A 20,946-nucleotide genomic window follows, 5' to 3' on the forward strand; every position below is an offset into this window, starting at 1 on the left:
AATTGTCAACAATCTCCCGCTTTGGCATTGATGGCAACAAAGTAAGAAAAATTGGCTAAGTGATAAAAACTTAACACAAACTTACAATACTTATACTATTACAAATGCTCAATTGCTAAATTTCTCCACCTTTGGATATGATTGCTACATACATAAATTTCTACACAATTTTCTTCTACAACATCTCCCCCTTTGACATTAATGACAAAGGTCAAAAAATCCAAAAACTGTCAAAAAAAGTTGTCTGTCTGCTATCAAAACACTATTTTTCTACCTTAAGTTGTTAAAATCTTCATACAATCATCAAAATTTTCTTTCAAATTATTCATATCTTTCTTCCATGTATCCTTTTCTACTTTGGTAATATTGAGCATTGCACAAAAGGCATATGATGCAATCTGAAGTGCATTAAGGTCAGAGTAGGTGAAATTTTCTTAAGTGTTTTTTTCTTTGACACATTCTTCCAATTGTCTCTCAACTATTAATATCTTCAGAGCAATAAATTCTCTAAATTTTGATAGTCTTCTCAAAATTATTTCTTTTCCAAGTAATTGACTAGTAAAATCTTCTAGCTCACTCAGCTTTCCTGGAATCTTTTTATCCACATATTTGGTCAACTTGTGAGATAAAGTAAAATTGATGTACACAACCTTGCCAACTTTTTGACATCTTAAGAGTTCCTTGATACAAGTATCAAGACTCAAAAAATCATTCTAAACATTTTGAAAAATGGTGCTAAAAAGATTAGCATCATGTGAAATTTGTACCTTAGACTCAACAACATTCAAAAAAATTGTAAATTCATCATTAAAATATTTTACAACTACTTCAGTTCTCTATTTGGGGTTTGCTTCATTGTGTTTGGCTATGAAGGTGAAGTGTAATCTTTCAATCACCTCCATTAATGCTCTTTGTAGACTTTTGACCTTTTTTTTCTTCTCAAATAATTTTTTTAAGGATGAGATCAAGTAAGATTGATCATCATCATCACCTGTAAGGTTCACAAGAGATATAGGATAGGATGAGCTAGATTCTTTCACCTCATCTTTCTTTAGCTTCTTCTCATCTGCCTTCTTTGAATTTCTCTCTTCTTCTTCCTTCTCTTCTCTTTCTTTCTTTTCTCTTACTTCCTTTTCTATTTCTTCTTCTTTCTTCTTTTTATTTTCTTTCTGCTTCAATTAGTTTCAGCTTGGCTTCTTCAATTTTCTTCTTTTCTTCTTCTAGTTCTCTTTTCTCTTCTTCAATTAGTCTCAACTAATCCTATATATCTTCAGAAATAGGCTTAGGCTGATTCAAAAAGTCTTCATCAATGTTAACAGTAACATATCTACACAGTATCATCACTTACTGATACTTCCAAAGTTTTCTCTATAGTTGAAGGTGTTGCCTTTAACTCACTCATCATTTGATTAATGGCTGCTACAATTTCATTTCTAATAACATTTTTTTCTCCTCCCATGAATAAAAATAGGCTCATCTTACTTCACAAGTAAGGTGCTAGTTTCTTCATCAATTTCTTGATTTCATCTTCATCATCTATCTTGCACATAGTTCTTAGCATTGACTTCCAAAGTTCCATGTCTTCTTCATGAACTAGTGCCTTTTTAGCTACAATTCTATCATAGACCTTCTAATTTATCATGCCTTTAATACTCTCAAGTTTCAAGTTATTAAGAATCATATATCTCACAATAGAGATATCAATCTATTCTTTTTTCATATCATTATACAAATCATAAAACATATTCATTTATACAAAGTTACCTTCATTAAAAGTGTATATGTTTATCTTCTCTATCTTTGGTTTCTAGGGTTGCCTTGTTTTACTTGTTGGATACTTGGAAACAATGACTTTCTCTGGTTGTTTTTCTTCTTGTTCCTCTACTTCTTCTTCATCACTAGAGTCTTCAATTGTCAACAATGTCTTTTTCTTCTTCACTGGTCCAATAGCTTGCTACTTGACTCTTTTAGACTTGTGATTCTCTACTAACCTTTCAGACTTCCTCTTAGGTTCACTTGGTTTCTTGGTTGATACAATAGCATACTAAATGCTCTTTTCTATGGGAGTTTCTACAATAAATACATTGGAATTGCTTGTCCAATTGAGGTGTCACATACATTACACCTTGTTCACTAGTTTGTTTCAGTCTAGAGATTGTTTGTCTAATTTCTTGAGATTCTTCTTCTGACATACCAACCTTAAATAATAATTTCTTCATTATAGATGCAATATTCTTATGAGATGCCTCTTCTAATGATGCCTGGTAGGCTAACTAGGTTATCTCCTCATATGTTCTAAATCTATATGATGCTTGATCTATATTGGATTTCAACATTAAATCGATGTAATTGATAGCTACATCATCACTCAATTCATAATCTAGGGGCTCAAGAAATGTTTCCTAAGGTCCTACTGCTTCAATGTAGGTTAAGTCAATATCCACCATAAAACACATAATATTCTTGAATTTTTCAATGATTGTAGGGGCAATTCTGAATCTTTGTTTCATCTCATTTTGAAATGTCCTCATAATCAAATTTTTTTTGTTCAAGATTTTATTTGCTAGATGTCTCCTGCACAAATATGTTATCTTGCCTATAGTGTATATTTCATTGCTCATAATATCAGTAACTAATAAAAATGGAAATCTCTTAAGTACATGAAAGAAAATATAATTAATTAGTGACTAGAATCTAAATACACCATTCTTAGTTCTCTTAATTTTCTTTAAATCCTCAAGAAGTAGTACTCTCATAATTTCACTCAAATTCACTTGTTCTTTCTCAACGCATATCTTATAAGCTTCATAAATGAAGTGTACTAATAACTCATCATTTAGAACTTGCACATATAGATATGTAAGGATTATACTCAATAATCTTATATCATGTTGTTTGATGGTGCTAATCACCATTGCTTTACCATTATAAACTGCCTTGGTATAAATTTCAACCTTTTTCTTTACTAGTTTCTCACCAATAGGTACACTGCCTTGTTTTCTTAGACCAATGACTTCATGAATAAGATCGAAAGAGATGTCAACTACATTTTCTCCCATCCAAATCTTTCCATTATGAATTTTTCTCAATATAATCAGTGTTCGTTCTTTTGTATCAAGTTTGTAGTAAAAATGATATCTAACTAAGTCTAAGTCTTTCAGATGCTCATTTATAGGCTTACTAGTCATATCATGATTGAAAACAATTCCCATATATTTTTTTATAAACTCACTTCCAATAGTTTCAAACTTACTACATAGATAGCTTCCTACTTCTAATAAAACTACATTGTTTGGATTAATTGATAAGGCTAAATTAGGGTTTTCCTCTAGGAGTTTCATAAGAACAACATTTAATTTGGGTCTCTTGACATTTTCAATGTTCAAAACCACTAACATAGCCATGATTACACTAAATAAAAATTTATTGAAGAATTTTATGTCCAAAGAATGATAAATTACCTTTTTTGAAGTAGGGTTTTTCTCAAAATCACTTTTTCCAAATTTCTTCTGGGTGCTCTAAGATTTTGAGATGATCACAATGTAATAATCAAGTTAGTACTCTCTTTATTCATTTGGAACTTGCATCAATTGTGTACTTTTCTCAATAAAAAAAGTTGATTATTTCGCTCTAAAATCAAATATCTACTCAAGATCATCTATTTGATTTTTGAATGCTATCTAAGGTTCATCATAGCTTGATTTCATCATTACAATGCTTCACAAAACTTCGCTCCATGAAATTTTTTGTAGAAACATAGATTTCATCTTTACATAGTAAACTTCCTTTGTTATAATAGTAACACTTATTTTCTTCATAACTTGTTTTAATAAGCTCCAAAGTGCATGTGAGCTTAACCACAATTCAAACTCATTAAGATACATCTTCTCTCAACCTCACTACTCGTATCTCTAACTCTAAATGAAGTTTGCAATTCTGGTGATATGAACAAGCTTAATTCAACTTGGTTGAATCAAACTTGATTACTAAATTCAATTTTCTTATCTTAGAATCATCCAAATTTTCTTCTAAAATATATAATATCTTTACAAATGCCTCATTAAGTTTTTCTCAAAGTTCACTAACTATATTTTTTTGTTCTTCATTGTCTTTCTTAGTTCCAAATTTACTTTCATGATTCATTTTGTTATTTTTGACATTCCTTCAATTGTTGCTCCTATTTCCAAAGTTTCTTCCATGATTCCTTCTGTCATTTCTAAATTTTCTTCCATTATTGCTTTTGTCCATTCTGTAGAACTTTTATTTATGTCTAAAGTTGTTGTATAACTAAAATATTGGGGTTCTACTTCTAGGATTCTATTGATCAATAGGTGCTTGACAATTATGGGCTATGTGTACAAAGTTTTTACAATTATAACACATGATCAACTTCCTTTCTTCATAAGGTCTACTTTCTCTTAGTGTTCTTTCATTAGATCCTCTTCTATCTACAAGGTTAGTGTTTCCATACATTCTACTATTTCTTCTATCATTGTCATATTTAGGTTTCCAAAAATCAATTGTGTTATGACTAGTACCATGACAATATGACAGTAAAATTCCATAACATGATTAAATGATTTATTTGTACAATCACTTTTCATACAACCTATTTCATTATGTTAAAACACTTACCTATAAATTCATACCTATTTTCCTTAGGAGGTTCTACTTGCTTAAGTTTATCCAATTTCTTTGGGTTTATCAGAAGATTGACTAGATTCAATCTTATCATCAGATTTATCTTTCTCTTTTGTATCTGATTTATTTTCAAGTTTCTTTGCAAATATGTTAAATAGATAACCAAGACTAGTTTTATCATAGGTAGGTGTTTGTATTGACATAGATTCATCAAGATTTTCTTTTCTAGTCTAAATCTTTTCAAGCTATTGCTTTCACTAAGTTAGTTCATCTTTCACAATAGTGTTGTACATATGAAGTTCTTCATGATCTTCTTCGCTAGACTTGCTCTAAGATTAACATTTTTAGTCTTCAAATTAGATTCAATTTTGCAAGGATCATTCTTCAAACTCAAGTTTAAATTGGTAATCTTCAATTCATGCTTCAAGATCTTGTTCTTTGTTTTTAGTTTTGAATATTCATCGTCACCAATAGATTTTGTAGATTCAAGCTTGGATTTGAGATGTTCAATCTTGTCCTTCAGTTGTCTAATGTATGCTTTGGAGTCTTCATATCTATCCTTCAACTTATCTCTTTCTTCAGTAAGGAGATCAATTTTTTCAAGTTCCTCTTCAAATCAACTATTCCATATCCATAGGGATCTTACTCAAGCTATCAAGCCTCTTCTGAGTAACTAGACTCTAATACCAATTGTTAGAAATAGGGAATACTAAGGGGGGGGGGGGGGGGGGGGTCTCCATATGATGCAACTCCAAATTTCCTATAGTGCACACAATGTTGAAGCAAAAGCTTAAGATTGTGATAATTTTATGAGAATACTAGAAGATGTAGTTTTAGCATGAGAGAGAGAGAGAGAGAGAGAGAGAGAGAGAGAGAGAGAGAGAGAGAGAGAGAGAGAGAGCAAAAACTAACAAACTAGCAACTTGAAAAGACTTAAGTTCACCAATTGTAGGACTAGAAAATGGGCTAATGTCTAACATACTATGAGAAAATCACAAAATCAATAAACATATATTGACACCCTCTAGTCTAACATGAAAGAAAAATAAATAAAAGGAAGCAACACAAAGTTAGAAACCCCCTCTTTCATTTGTAGCTCCCATGTCCTTCTTTCTTCTCCATATGATGTAGCTCCAAATTGCCTATAGTACACACAATGTGGAAGCAAAAGCCTTAGATAGTGATAATTATATGAGAATACTAGAAGATGTGATTTTAACATGAGAGAGAGAGAGAGAGAGAGAGAGAGAGAAAACTAAGAAACTAGTGACTTGAAAAGACTTAAGAAGTAGGACCAAAAATGAGAGGAAGAATGCTCATTTTATAATCGACACAAAAGATGAGAGCATTGGATTTTTCACCTTGGATATGCAACTTGGAAAGAGATTCCTTTGAGAATCCATGATGCATATGACACAAGATACCAAATGTAGGATTGTATGATGCTTTGGAAGTCAAAGATGGTTATAAATAGAAGAGGATCTATGGCATGTCATATGACACCTCAAACCCACTTAAAGTCAAGAATCTATGACAATGGAAGCCAAATATGGATGTGCATAAGAGAATAAGAATATATGGAGTATGAAATATCTTAGTTGAGTGAAAATGGAGAATCCACAATGTGTCATACCCATGTCTCATGATGATGTCAATATTATGTGGAATATTTGAATTAAAAATCCCTTATTCCACACAAATAGAAATTAGTGAAAATGGAATTAATGGTGAAAAATATGACTTATAAATTTGAGAATTTCCATGGTTCATGAATAATGGATCAATTAATTAATATAATTAATTAATTGAGGAGGTTAGTTAAGAAGAATAATTAGTGAAATGACATAGGATTAAATTATGGGTTATTTAATCCTATAGAGAAAATTAGTAAATGATTAGCCAATTTGATTAAATAAATGCGATAGTATCCTGTGATGAAATGTGATGATAATGGAGACTGACTAGTATGATGATGGATAGACCAAAGTAATTGTCAAATTGATCTATTGATTGAAATTGATAACATGCCAAGGACACATGACATGAATTAAAGACACATAACATTTAACTAACATTGTAAAATGCTATAGGATTGAGATCAGTTGATAGGGTTGATCATAATAACATTAATGGACACTATCAATGTTATTAAATGGTTGGTAATGCCATGATTTGACACTGAGAGACTCGACAATATCAAAGATCAGATGATGTGAATGATAGTTTAACCTAGCACTGAGAGCCATGACAGTACTAAGGTTAGATTGATAAGATTTGATAGATTGATAGGTTTCCAAGGCACTAAAAGCCACAAAAATGCCTAGGATTGGACAAATGATGATAGATTTAAGGTATCTAACATTTTCTAGGTTGATTAGGACTAATTTTGGGTGATTTTGGGTTGATTCGGGGTGATTCCAAGTTGATTTGAAATGGTTTTGAGTTGATTTAAAATGGTTCCAAAATGATCTATAATTAACATAAAAGAGGATACAAATGATGATAGACACTATTGAACTATGATCAAGTTGGAAAAAAATATTAGAGTTAGTGGAATGAGAAAATGGAATGAGTTAGTATGAAAATGTGATAAAACCATAGATGTGAACCATTTTTGAGCATCTACATTTTGCCCCTCTTTGATACAATGTGATTTAGAGCATTGTGTCAAAGAATAACTAATGAGAAAGCCACAACAACATGCCCTAGTAGGGATGATATATATAGGTGCCCCCTCAAGAAATTGACTAAGATAACAATATGATAGGTCAATTTCTTGACAAGGATTATACAAAACCATAGCAACTAACGAATTGAAAATCAAAGCTAAAATGTGAAAGTTATGAGGTCTAGAGTGTAGAACAGGGGTCAATTGAGATCCTGAGACTATTTTCAAGGGTTACCATTCAAGAAAATGAAAAAATAATAAAACTGATAGCTTAATATTATCAAAAAAAATATACAAATCTAATGCAACTGACGGATTGAAAATTAGAGTTTAAATGCAAAAGTTATGGCCTCTAGAGTGCAACATAGGGGCTATGGGAGTAGTTCTAGGCATCTTACTACCCCAAGTGTGCCCAAAATGCACCCAAGTGCACCCAGTGCATACTTGGTAAGCCCAAGTGCACTACGACAGTACCAAGTGCATTCTAAAAGTGCAGACTAAGCCCGAGAAGGCTCTGGGGGCCAAAATCAGCTCAACTAGACTTAGAATGACTTGAAACTTTGTGTGAGTTCCAAAAATGGTGGAAAGAGGTCAAAAAATGAGTAAAATTAGTCAAAAATGGCCACATTTGGTCAAAATTGGTCAAAAAAATGTTAGTATGAGACTAAAATAGGTGGAAAGCCCTGGAAGGTTGATAGACAGTGTAAGATGATGTTGGAATGTAGGAATGCAAGATAAAGATGATTTGGTGTATTAGAACACATGATCATGGTGGTGGATGAAGATAGGAATGAAAGAAGACTAAGGAGATGAGATGATGACCAATTAGAATGAGGTGAAGACTTTTTCTTTTAGAAAATGAACTATATATCAAATGGAGCTTTATTTTAATATGGCATATGGAATGCAACACATCATGGCATATAAGGCCAGAGTGCAAATGTAGACCTTTTACTTAAACACGCACAATGCAAGCAAAATTGACCTTGTCCTTCTTGAGGCATATGTACATGTCCCAGACTCTCAAAGGTACATTAAGATAGATAGAAAATAAAAATGACCATTAACCATCTTGGTCACTCTCATAGATCAATTTATATCATCGAGTGGCATAGGAATATGATAGAAGAAAAAATAAAGAAATGATAAATCACTCACTAAATAGCATGAGCCAATAGCTATTCTTGTCCATTATTACTTTCTTTTTATTTTTTAGGTCTTTAGATAGTGTTTGACAAGTTGATCATGTGATAGTTTTGTTTGTGGATTCAACTGATAGGTTCATAATGACATGTTGGATTCATTGTTGGTTCACATTGCTCAAATAGTGTGATTGTCATTGAAGTACAGTGCTTTGAGTTTTAGTTTGCGAAAGTGAAGGTGTTTATGCAAAAGGGATGATGATCTATAGTGACTATTTACAAGGTTTATTATACATTTTTGGTGGCATTTGTGATTTTTATGGTGTTTTGAGGATATTTGATGTCTTTGTGTGACTCATTTCTTCAGGACATTTTATGATTTTTAGGATTTACTTTAGGATGTTTTATGATTTTTTAGTGATTTTTCAGGACATTTAATGTTTTTTGGTCATTTTTAAAGGATATTTTATGATTTTTAGCACTTTTTTCAAGACATTTTATGATTTTTAGAATTTTTTCAGAATTGTATTTGAATTTTTAGGATTTTTTTAGGATTTTAAAAGCATATACAAGTGTTTGCTCCAATCTATTATGTGCTAAGTTGAATGGATTAAAAGTGCTTAGGGATATGCCCCTAGTTCAAGTTTAAACTTATGCACCATGTAGGCAATATGCCCCTAGACAAGATGTAGACTATGTACAAAGGCCAAAGATAGAGTATGTATAGACTGGTGATGCTTTAGGTAAGATAACAATGGATATTAACTAGTTCTTGGGCATTGACAAGGGACCAAGGATGTCTTGCAAGATGAAGGATATGATCAAGGAATGACCAAAGGGGGGAAAACTAGATGGAATCTCGATAGATGGAGGAGCAACAACTGATTACACATGGTGCCTGTTTACCAGGTTTTCACCATGGTACTTGCCCAAAGCACCTGCTTGCCAGGTTTTCACTTTTGGATAGAATTTTTCTCTTGACACAAATTTTATACCAAGATGCTTGTTTGTCAAGTTTTCATCAAGGCATCCATTTTTCATGACTTTTTTCACTTTTTTCTTTTCTTTTTTCATTACTTTTTTCTATTTTTAAATATTTTTCAAGACTTTTAGATGGAATCAAGAATGTTGCTAACAAATGGTAAGAAGAAATATGTTGTTGGTGTTGCTAGCTGATAATCTCTAGACCAATAACTAATCATAACTATGTAGGAGTCATTCTAAGTTTGTAGCTAAGATCAAACCATTGGAAAGACCTTGAGATATGCCATTGTGTACCGTATGCAAGATAGTGTCTGCCTCTTGCAAATCAAGGCATCTGAGGATAAATGGTCAATAGATATGTTGTGTGGGATGTCACTGATGATGATATATAAAAAGGCTTGTTGGATAAAAATTTGATCTTAGGTGTTGGAAAAATTAGGTAGCTGTATTTGGGGATAAACAACTAGATATGAGGATTGGGAGGATTGAGGCCAATGTCTTCCCACATGAATACTGATCAAGAACACTCAAAAATACTTCATGCCATGTCAAAAACTAGAACACTAATATTCATGGCATCATCCTTTTCATTTTTTATCCTTGTTCTTTTCTTAGCTTTTGATTTTTCATGGTCTAATGGCACCTTTCAATTTTTAGTAAGAGACCTATTCTTGTCTTTTTTTCTCTTTTTTTCAATTTTGCATCTAGAAGATGGAGTTTACTCCCCAAGATATGCCAATGTGTTCTCTTTAGGATAAATTTCTCCTTTATAATTGTCAATCATAATGCCTTCATAGAATTCAAAGTCTATTGTGAAAGTGTCATCATTGTTGAATCAATTAAAGATTGGTGGTCCATGTTGGTCCCAATTCAATAGTTTAGGATAACTTGAGGGGATTTCATCATCAATTTTGAATGGACTTTGGTTGAAGGTAGATATATGGGTATCTAATTCAGTGGTATCATTGGGATTATGCTTAGAAGCTGGAGGACTATTGGTTTTAGGTGGGGTATCCTTAGATGCCTTTTCATCATTCAAAACATCCAAATTCTTACATGTAGGTACCATAGTACTAGGAGGACCTATTCATAATGGTTTGAATCCAAGCCCCAAACTAGAAGGTCATCCTTTTGTAGTGATAGGTTCAATTATTCCTTGTTTTTGATATCCAAGACCATTATAGCAATCATAGCCTTATTTTTGCATAATAGTAAACCCAAGTCCATATTTTCTAGATGATATCAAAGTGGGTTTTTGTTATACTTTTTCTCTCTTAATACATATAGATGTATTCTCATTGATAGAAGTTGCATTTTGTGTACTAATCTTAGAGTTTTGTTCTTGCAATAGTTGTGATTTACCATAAGATTGTGAAGAAAGTGGTGACTCCCTGATGTGGGATACTTGAGACATATTGTATTCTCCACACCTATTATTTTCAGTCTTCATCTTTTCCTTAGCATTACTAAGGAGTATATCAGCATCCACATACTTAAAGGAATCTATGGGTTGCACTTCATTATTTGTTGGGACTTGGTATGTAGTAGCATCTCTTAGATTAGCATAGAACTAGAAAGGATTTGGATCACCCGAGATAGCAACCTCCATATTGTCATAGGAAAACTGTAGACATTGATGATATATAGATGGCACTAATTTCATCGCATGGATCCAAGGGCATTCTATTATAATGTTGTAGCTCATTTTGATATCTAGGACCTAGAAAAATGTGTCTTCAGTAGTTGGACCAACTCTGATGGGTAATATGATGATGCCCTTGGAGAAGTGTTCACCATCATCATTGGCCTTTATGGTGATTCTTCCAGAGGGATCCACATCAAATTTAGAATAACCCAAACCCTTGACAATTTTAAGTGTACAAATATTTAGCCTTGCTCCTCCATCTATCAAGACATGTCTAACCTTAACATTATGGACAAAGACTTCAAGGTGAAGAGGATCATTATGGTTGGGCTTGTCTTTAGGAACATCTCAAGGGGAAAAGGTGATATGTTGTGATGTAGATAGGTTCCCCACCATGGATTGGAATCGCACAACATCAATGTTATGTGTGACTATTGACTCTTCAAGGGCTTGATCAAAGATCTTTTGATGTTGGGGAGATGCACACAATAGGTCTAGGATGGATATTTGCACAGGGGTCTTGCTGAGTTGTTCAACAAGGCTATAATTAGGTGAAGTAGGAGTAGTAGGTCTACTACGGGGTCCAAGTCTAGTAGAGGTAGTAGGTCGAGATGAAGATCCAAGTAAGGTGATCTTGGTATGACATGTAGTGATAGTGCAATGAGGCTCTTTAGCCTTTAAGGTTGTAAGAATTTTCCTTAGGGTAGAATTCACCCAAGAACAAGGAACACAAACACAAGTACAATAGTAGACCAAAGAGAGTATGATTAGAATGATGATATATTCATTCAATATTTGATTGAAAGTACACTATGATTGCATGTATACAAAGGCCTCTAGAATGCTTCTAGAATGCATAGAAGTTAGCAACATGATAAGTCATACAACCAGGCACATGTCCACCAAATATGGGTTATCCTCCATTAAGCATGGGAGTAAGTGCAATGATGAGAGGATAAGCCTACAAAGGTGTAGCACAAAAAATAATGTTGTAGAAAACATGTGCAAAAATGGGAGTGTGAATGAGTTCCAATTGAGAATTACAATTTTATTGAGATTGTCTCAACTTTGATGATGGCATGCACAGAGCGAATTGCAGTGGCTAGGGCCTACATGATCTAGGCCTGTTGATTGGGCATTCTATGGTGCAAGAGTTTGCATAGTTTTTGGTTCGTAGAGAGTGGATTTAGCAGGCAGTGTCAAGACTATGTGGAGGGGTGGGGTTTTGAGCATTCAGGCAGAGTTGGGGCCAACAAGGGTGGGTCTGAGTCTGTCGTGTCTTCAATCGGGGGTAGCTAATGTAGAGCCAATAGTAGGGTGTGAGTTTTGTTGTTCATTTAATCGATTGGTGATTGGATCTTAGTATTTGCTCATGGGGCAATTGGAGGTCCTGTCTCAGATATTATTTGAGGATTTGGTGATGGTTGATTCCTCTCTTTTTTTGTGGGGAGGGGCTGAAGGCAAGGCTATCAATATTTCATCTAGGATGAATGCTTCATCATCGAAGGATTCTGTCCATATCAAGAAGATGAATGGATGTTTGGAGCGATCTGATGATTGACCAGTGTTAATTATTCAACTAGAGTAGATTTTAGAGGATGTGAAGTATTCGGGCAAGCATGCACTCATATGTAAGTTTTTGGGTCTCTGAATTTCTTTTCCTGTGTTGGAATCATGGGTGCATCGGATATGGAACTCGAAAGGGGATATGGAACCCAGAAGGGGATATGGAAATTCTTCTAGTAGCCAACAACTATTTTTTTGTTGTTTTCTCAAGTATGTCAGATAGGAACAAGGTCTTTGAGGGAGGCCCATACTTCTTTAACCAGGTTGGGCTTTTCATCAGACCCTGGCACATTGGATTTAACTCCACTAAGGAGATCTTGTCTTGGGTCCCTATGTGGGTTTGGCTTCCTCAGTTGCCTCTAGAATTTTGGAGAGAGGATATCCTTCATTTGATATCACTTCTACTAGGGAAATCGGTTGGATTGGCCACACTAACCCAAGACTGAAAGGTAATTTCATATGCTCGAATTTGTGTGGAAGTTGATCTAAATAATCTATTGCCTAATTCTATGGAGATTTTTATGGGCCCTTCTTCATGGATTCAATAGTTGGACTACGAGACTTTACCCTTTAGATGCAGGATTTGTTGTGAGTATGGGCACCTATAGTGAAAATGCCCCCAGAATAAAATTTCTCAATCATCTACAGCCACTGTGCTGACTCCTAAGGAAGACAAGGGGAAGGACCATATTCCAAATGGTCCCTCTATGGATAAGGAGGGTTTTATCCCAGTGAAGCCACGTAGTAAAGGAAATGGGCAGAAGAGAACTTGGATAGATAGACAAAGTGATGGTACTTTTAACAGCTTTAATGTTCTACAAAATTTGGTACAAGAGGAAGGAATACCTGTTGAGATATCCTCGAGTGATGGTTCCTTTTTGGAACCCCAGCTATAGGAGGATGGGATTCTTCTCCAAGTTTTTGAGAAAGAACAAGGCCAACTAGTTGGATTAGATGGAGTGGTTCAAGAGATTAGTTGTGATATTCCTGGTGGGTCACATCCCTGTGGTGCTCCAAATATCATAGCTACAAACCATCCTAGCAAGAAATGGGTGCTTGACAATACAAAAGGCTCTAAAGCTACTTCCACTTTAGGCTTACAATAGAAGCCTTTTAAAAAGGTGACCTTAGAGAAGTTTGCTAAGAGTGGAAGGAAGATGGATCAGGAGAAGGTTAAGATGATGGGCGAGACTTTGGTTGAGGCAGCATTAGTGATGCCCATTGACTCCCACTTCTCATAGTCTTCTAAATGATTATTCTTTCTTGGAATGTGAGGGAGTTGAGCAGCATCCCTAGACAAAAGGTTGTTTGTAGATTGATAGAGTCTCATTCTCTAGATATTATTTTCATTCAGGAAACTAAGCTTTCAATTGATGAACTGGATAACTGTGGACCAAATATTTGGCTCCATGGTTGTTGGCAGGGAGTAGGTGCTCAAGGGAGCTCAAGGGGTCTTGCTTGTCTCTAGAATCCTAAGAAGGTGACTCCTTTGTGGTGGATTGTGAGTAGGTCTTCCATCTCTTTTATGGCTTCTCATTTCGAGATAGGTGAAAGGTGCTTGTTCTCTAATATTTATGCTCCTAGTGATTTGGTAAGTAAATCCCTTATGTGGTCTCATATTATTCTTGTCTAATCTTTGGATCCTTTTCTTCCCTAGATTATGGCTAGAGATTTTAATACTGTTACTAGTCTAGAGGAAAAGAGGGGTGAGATTTCTTGACTAGGTCCTTCTTCTAGTATGCTTAAAGATAAAATTGGTTCTTTGAATCTTATTGATGTTAAACCCAATTCTGGTATATTCACCTAGAATAATAGAAGGAGTGGGATGGAGGCTATTTTAGAAAGGCTTGATAGGTTCTTGGTATCATGATTTTGGATGGATAGTAGATGGCCTACCAGCTCAGAAATTCTTGATTGGAGAGGCTCTAATCACTAGCCTATTAGGCTCTCTGTCACTTCTTTCAAGACTTCTAAGAATCCCTCTTTCAAGTTTTAGCTGATGTGGTTGAGGGATCCCTACCTATAGGATCTTATGATAGCCTAGTGGTATGAGGGTAGGCCTCCTCATGGTACTTCCATGTACATCTTTGAGAAGAGACTTCAGCATGTAAATTTCAAGCTGAAGTAGTGGAATAAACAGTGCTTTGGAAACCTTCAAGAGCATTTGAGAGAAGCTCAAGCTAGGTTGGATAGTGTCACTCACCAGATCAAGGACCTAGGAATGACTCCAAATTTGATGTCTAAAGAATTCTTAGCTCTAAAGAAAGATGAAGAATGGGAGCTTTAGGAGGAAATATTTTGGAAGCAAAATTCTTGGGTAGACTGGTTGCAAGAGGGAGATAGAAACACTACTTTCTCCCACAACACTATTAAAGCTCACAGGTTTGGGAATTCTATCATTTCTCTTGTTTCTACTTCTGGAGATCAGATATGTTCCAAGGAGGAAATTTATTTAGAGGCCATTAGTTACTTCTCTCAACTCTTCTCTAAGGAGGATCATGTTTCTTTGGAGGAGAAAAGAGCTATCTTAGATTGTATTCCTCATCTAGTATCCAACAGTATGAACAGAGATCTATTAAAACCTATTATGCTTGAGGAACTGGAGAAAGTGGTTTTTGGCATGCCAAAAGGTAAAGCCCCAAGCCCAGACAGGTTTCCCATTGAATTTTTCCTGGATTTTTTGGAGATTATTAAATTTGATCTTCTAGATGTTTTCCAAGAGTTATATCAAAATAAACAAATGCTCAAGTCTATGAATGCTACTTTTCTAGCTCTCATTCCCAAGATTGATGGGGCTAACAAGTTGGATCAGTTCAAACCCATTGCTCTATGTAATTTCATGTACAAAATTATCACAAAATTAATTACTAAGAGGCTTAAGCCTTTTCTTGCCACTCTAATTTCTAAGGAACAGGGAGGTTTTGTTAGTGACAGATAGATTCTTGATGGGGTGGTTATTGCTTTAGAGGCTATTCACTCTATGGCCATGTCCAAGGAAAAGGCTATGTTTATTAAGCTAGACTTAGCTAAAGCTTATCACCGAGTTAGTTGGAATTTTTTGGGTTGTGTGCTTCTAGATTTTGGATTTAATATGGAATGGGTGGATTCTAGGTTTTCAGCTGTGTGTCTTCCCCATCCTTTTTGGTTCTTATTAATGGAGAACCTACTGACCTATTCTCTGCTTCTCGAGGACTTCATCAGGGGGATCCTATCTCTCCGTATCTATTTATCATTATGGCAGAGGGTTTGGGTAGATTTATAAAATCTCAAGTAGATCTGGGAATTATTCAAGGGTGGAAGTGGTGCAATGATATTCTAACATACACACACCTTCAATTTGTGGATGATACTGGACTGATGGGCTTGGCTACTATTAATGAGGCAAGAAACTTCAGAAAGATTTTGGATACTTATTTAAAAGCTTCTAGATAGAAAATTAATGAAGGTAAATCTTTTATTTATTTCTTTAATACTCCTCAGTTGATTTAGTTTAGGATTGCTAGAATTCAGAGGTTTCAAGTTGGATCCCTCCCTTTGATCTATCTCGGAGTACCTTTAGCTTTGGGGACTCAACGAAAAGAATATTGGCAAGGTATTGTTGAAAAATTTCATAGTAGAGCGAGTCATTGGACTAATAGGTGGCTCTCATCTACTGGAAGGGTTACCCTACTCAAGACTATGATTTAGACTCTTCCTATTTATAGGTGTTTAGTGCAAACTCCTCCCATTGGAGTTATGAAAGATTTTGATGCTTTGTCACGACAATTCCTTTGGTCAGAAAATCTCCTATTCTCTAAATGGAGCTTAGTCAACTAGGACACTATTTTCTTGCCTAATTTTGCTGGGGGTCTAGGCCTTAAATGTATGGCTCTCAGCATCAAGGCTCTTGTAGCAAAGTTATACTGGAGGTGGTGCCAGAATCAAGATCAGGATTGGGCCAAGATTTTGACCCATAAGTATTTCCTAGGAGTGGAGGTTCAGGATATTCCTAGACTTGAGCTTGATGGTGAAATGTCCCTTTTCTAATTTTACATGATATTTCAAGCCTCAAATCATATTTTTAAAACCAAACAACCAATATTACAAAGATCCACCAATTTCTCAAATAAACCCAAATTGGGTATGTCTGAAATAGTGCCAAAAACTTAACAACTTCACAAATTATTAATGAATCTGAAAATAGACATTTTTACAGAAATTTCAGCAGCATAATGGCCTACAAAATGACATTTCCAGATCTATATATCCTTTACACAACAGCTCACAAATGTAGGACAAAAACTATGCTCATTGGGCTCCCGAAATTAACACAAAAATGCCCGAAAACACCACAAAAACAATAATAATCTATATCAAAAGTTTAATCACATCCCAATACATATATTCAGCTCTATTTTAACATCTTAAAGTCTGAAATATAGCAGCAACCCAAAATGATATGAAATACTCAACTGAAAACACCAAACTCATACCAAAAAAAAACAACCCCGAAAACCCACAAATCTGCACTGTTCAGCACAAAGGCAAACTCTGTATGAGCATGCACATGGAATAGCTTCAAACTCCCATCTTTAGCCTTCCTAGAAACCTAAAAACTCTCATTCTTGGGTCTCCTTCTCCATAGGTTTGGCAGCCTCTAAAGAACAACAAAGAAATGAGCAAAAATCAAGTTCTGGAATGAGCCCAAAATGCCTCCAAACCCCTTAAAAGAGGGCATAACCCTAACTCATGTCCAAGAGGGGTTAATAAATTATAATTTAATAATAATTTTTATTTTTTAGTCCATTGGTTTCGAAGGATTAGCCCCTTTTTTTGAAACTTCACCTTTTTGGAGCCTACCTGCCTTAGCAAAGTTTATTATTTTTAATTATTTTGAAAAGGGAACATGACAAGTCCTCCCCTCCCAAATATTGCTTGTCCTCAAGCAAAAAAGGTTGGAATTCTTAAGAATATGTGCTCCTTCCCAAGTTGCATCCTCTAGTGGTAATCCTTTCCATTTGACCAAATGCTCTATGACGCTCCTATTTCTCAATCTTTTCTCTCTTGTATCCAAAATCTCTTCTGGTATCAAAACTAATTTTCCTTCATCATCAAGAGGTGGTAATTCTATAGATACCATGGTTTTCTTGCCTATAACCTTCTTTAGGAAAGATACATGGAAAATATTATGTATTTTTCTATTTGGTGGGAGCTCCAATTCATAAGCTACCTCTCCTACCTTCTTGATGATCTTATAAGGCCCATAGAACCTTGGATTGAGTTTCTCTACCCCATTCCTCTTCAAGGTGCTTTGCTTATATGGCTGCAACCTAAAAAATACCAAATCTCCCACCTCAAAAGATCTTTCAATCATTTTCCTATCAGCATATAACTTTTGTTGGTTCTATGCATGTTGTAGATTATCCTTGAGGGACCTTATTATGTCTTGGCTTTGCTTGACGAAATCACTTGCTACAGGTACTCTGCTATCAGAAAGTATTAGATCAACAAAGGAAAGGGAATCATAACCATAAAGAGCATGAAAATGAGGCATACCAATAGACATGTGATGAGATGTATTGTAACAATACTCCCCTAGGTGTAACCATTTCACCCAAGCATATTGTTGATTTGAAACATAGTTCCTCAAATATCCCTCTATCCATTTATTAACTATCTTTATTTGTCCATCTGTTTGAGGGTGATAGCTAGTACTGGGAGCAAGTTCAGTTCCTGCCAAATGAAAGAGCTCCTTCCAAAAAGAGCTGAGGAATCTACTATCCCGATCACTAACAATGTTTCTAGGAAAGCCATGTAATCTAAAAATTTCCTTGAAGAACAATTCGGCCACTTGTGATGCCTTGAAATCAGATGTGATAGGAAAGAAATGTGCATACTTAGTTAGTCTATGTACCACCACATATATGCAATCCTTACCTTGAACCTTGGGCAACCCAGTGATGAAGTCCATGGAAATACTTTCCCATTTTTGTTCAAGAATAGGAAGTGGCTACAACAACCTTGTAGGAAAATTTTGCTTACTCTTGCTTTGTTGGCATACCATACATTCTTTAATGTGTTTAAGGACATACTCCTTCATACCCTTCCATGAAAACCGCTCTCAAATTTTCCTATATGTCTTGAAGTATCCCTGATGACTAGCCAAAGGTGTGTCATGAAAGGCCCTCAATATCCTCTCCTTAGTTTTTGATCTTGGCAGTAAGAAGATCCCGTTCTTATAATAAATCAATTCCTCAAAAACCTTGTACCTGTTATCATCCACTAACTTATCCAAAATCTTTGTGGCAAAGGAATCTTTAGAATACTCTAAAATTATGGAGACTTTCCAATCAGCAGAGATAGATGATAAGGAACACAACGTGGGCTTTCTTGAGAGAGCATCAGCAGCCACATTATTCTTTCCTTTCATGTATTCAATATCAAAATCATAAGCTTGCAATTTGCTTACCCATTTTTGTTGATGATCATTCAAATCCCTTTGGTTCAAGAAGAACCTAAGGCTATTATGGTGTGTCTTTACAATGAATCTCCCACATACCAAATATTGTCTAAACTTATGAAGTGCATGCATGATTGCCAACATTTCCTTATCATAGATGGAGTAACCTTTCTCTGATTGATTTAATTTTCTAATCTCAAATGCTATTGGATGTCCCCTTTGAGTTAGGACAGCCCCTATACCTTCTCCAGAAGCATCACATTCAACAACAAAAGGTAAAGAGAAATCTAGAATTGCAAGTACAGGGCATGAACTCATTACCTCCTTAAGCTTATCAAATGTTTTTTGTGCCTCTTCTATCCAAAAAAAAGCTCCTTTCTTTGTCAAATCAGTCAAGGGGGCAGCAAGCTGAAAAAATCCCTTGGTAAATCTCCTATAGTAGCTATACAACCCGAAGAAACCTCTTAACTGTGTAAGATTAGTGGGTGGAGGCCAATCCAAAATTGCCTGGATTTTTTGTTGATCAACCTGTACTCCTTTAGAACTTATAATATGTCCCAAATATAGGATCTCTGTCAAACCAAACTCATATTTAGATAGCTTAGCATAGAAGGATTGCTGCTCCAAGATTCCCAAAATAGTGTCTATGTGCTTTAGATGCTCTTCCCATGTTTTACTGTAAATCAAGATATCATCAAAAAATACCAAAACAAATTTTTGAAGATGCTGGTTGAATACCTTATTCATACAAGATTGGAATGTTGTAGGTGCATTAGTGAGGCCAAATGGCATAAGAAGAAATTCAAAGTGCCCAAAGTGACATCTGAAAGCAGTCTTTTCCACATCTTCACTCCTCATTCAGATTTGATGGTACCCTGATCTTAAGTCAATTTTTGAGAAGTATACAACACCATGTAACTCATCAATTAGTTCATCTATGCATGGTATGGGATACCTATTTTTTATGGTCTTTTTGTTTAGAGCCCTGTAGTCTATACACATTCTCGTTGTACTATCCTTTTTCTTGACAAGTACCATAGATGATGCAAATGGACTAGAGCTAGGCCTTATGAATCCCATGTCCAGGAGTTCTTGAATAGTTTTTTCAATTTCTTCCTTATAACCTCTTAGATGGTAGTATGGGGTTGTTATAATTGGTTTGGCACCCTATTCTAACTCTATAACATGCTCAAAACCTTTATCTGGTGGTAATCCTGGAGGCAAGTCATTGAAAACTATACTATGCTTATCAAGAATATTTTGAATTTCAAAATGGAAATTACCTTGATTCTTTGGAGAGCTTGTTGGATGGATTATGACTCCTGCTACCCATGCTACTTATTCTCTTCGAAAAGTCCTCTCCAACCTCTTTGCAGAGACCGCCTTAGGTGCTCCATTCGATAAACCTCTCAATATGACTTCTTTCCCATTGGAATGAAATTTAAACTCCATAGTTTGATGGTTCATGTAATAGCCTCCAATAGAGTGCAACCATTTAACACCCAATACAAGATCTATCTCCCCAATACCAACCACATAGAAGTCATCACATAACTCATAATCTTCGAAGGTCATCTTGAGTTGTTTCACCACTCGTGTGCAAGGCATAGTGAATCCATCAGCTACAATAACATTGAATCCCTCAAAATATTCTGCTTTAAGCCCTCTTTTCATGACAAATCCCTTATCAATAAAATTGTGAGTTGCCCCACTATCAAGAAGAACTGTCAACCTTTTCCCTGCTAGTACCCCTCAAATTCGAAAGGGATGGTATCTTGGGACTCCTGATAATGCTGCTAAAGTGCCATCCTTGCTGATTTCTTTTTCTTTCTCTTCTTCTACCTCCTCCTTAGTATCATGA

Source organism: Cupressus sempervirens, chromosome 6 (assembly GCF_028749045.1).
Source record: "Cupressus sempervirens isolate cs-2001-9-10 chromosome 6, ASM2874904v1, whole genome shotgun sequence".
Classification (NCBI taxonomy): domain Eukaryota; kingdom Viridiplantae; phylum Streptophyta; class Pinopsida; order Cupressales; family Cupressaceae; genus Cupressus; species Cupressus sempervirens.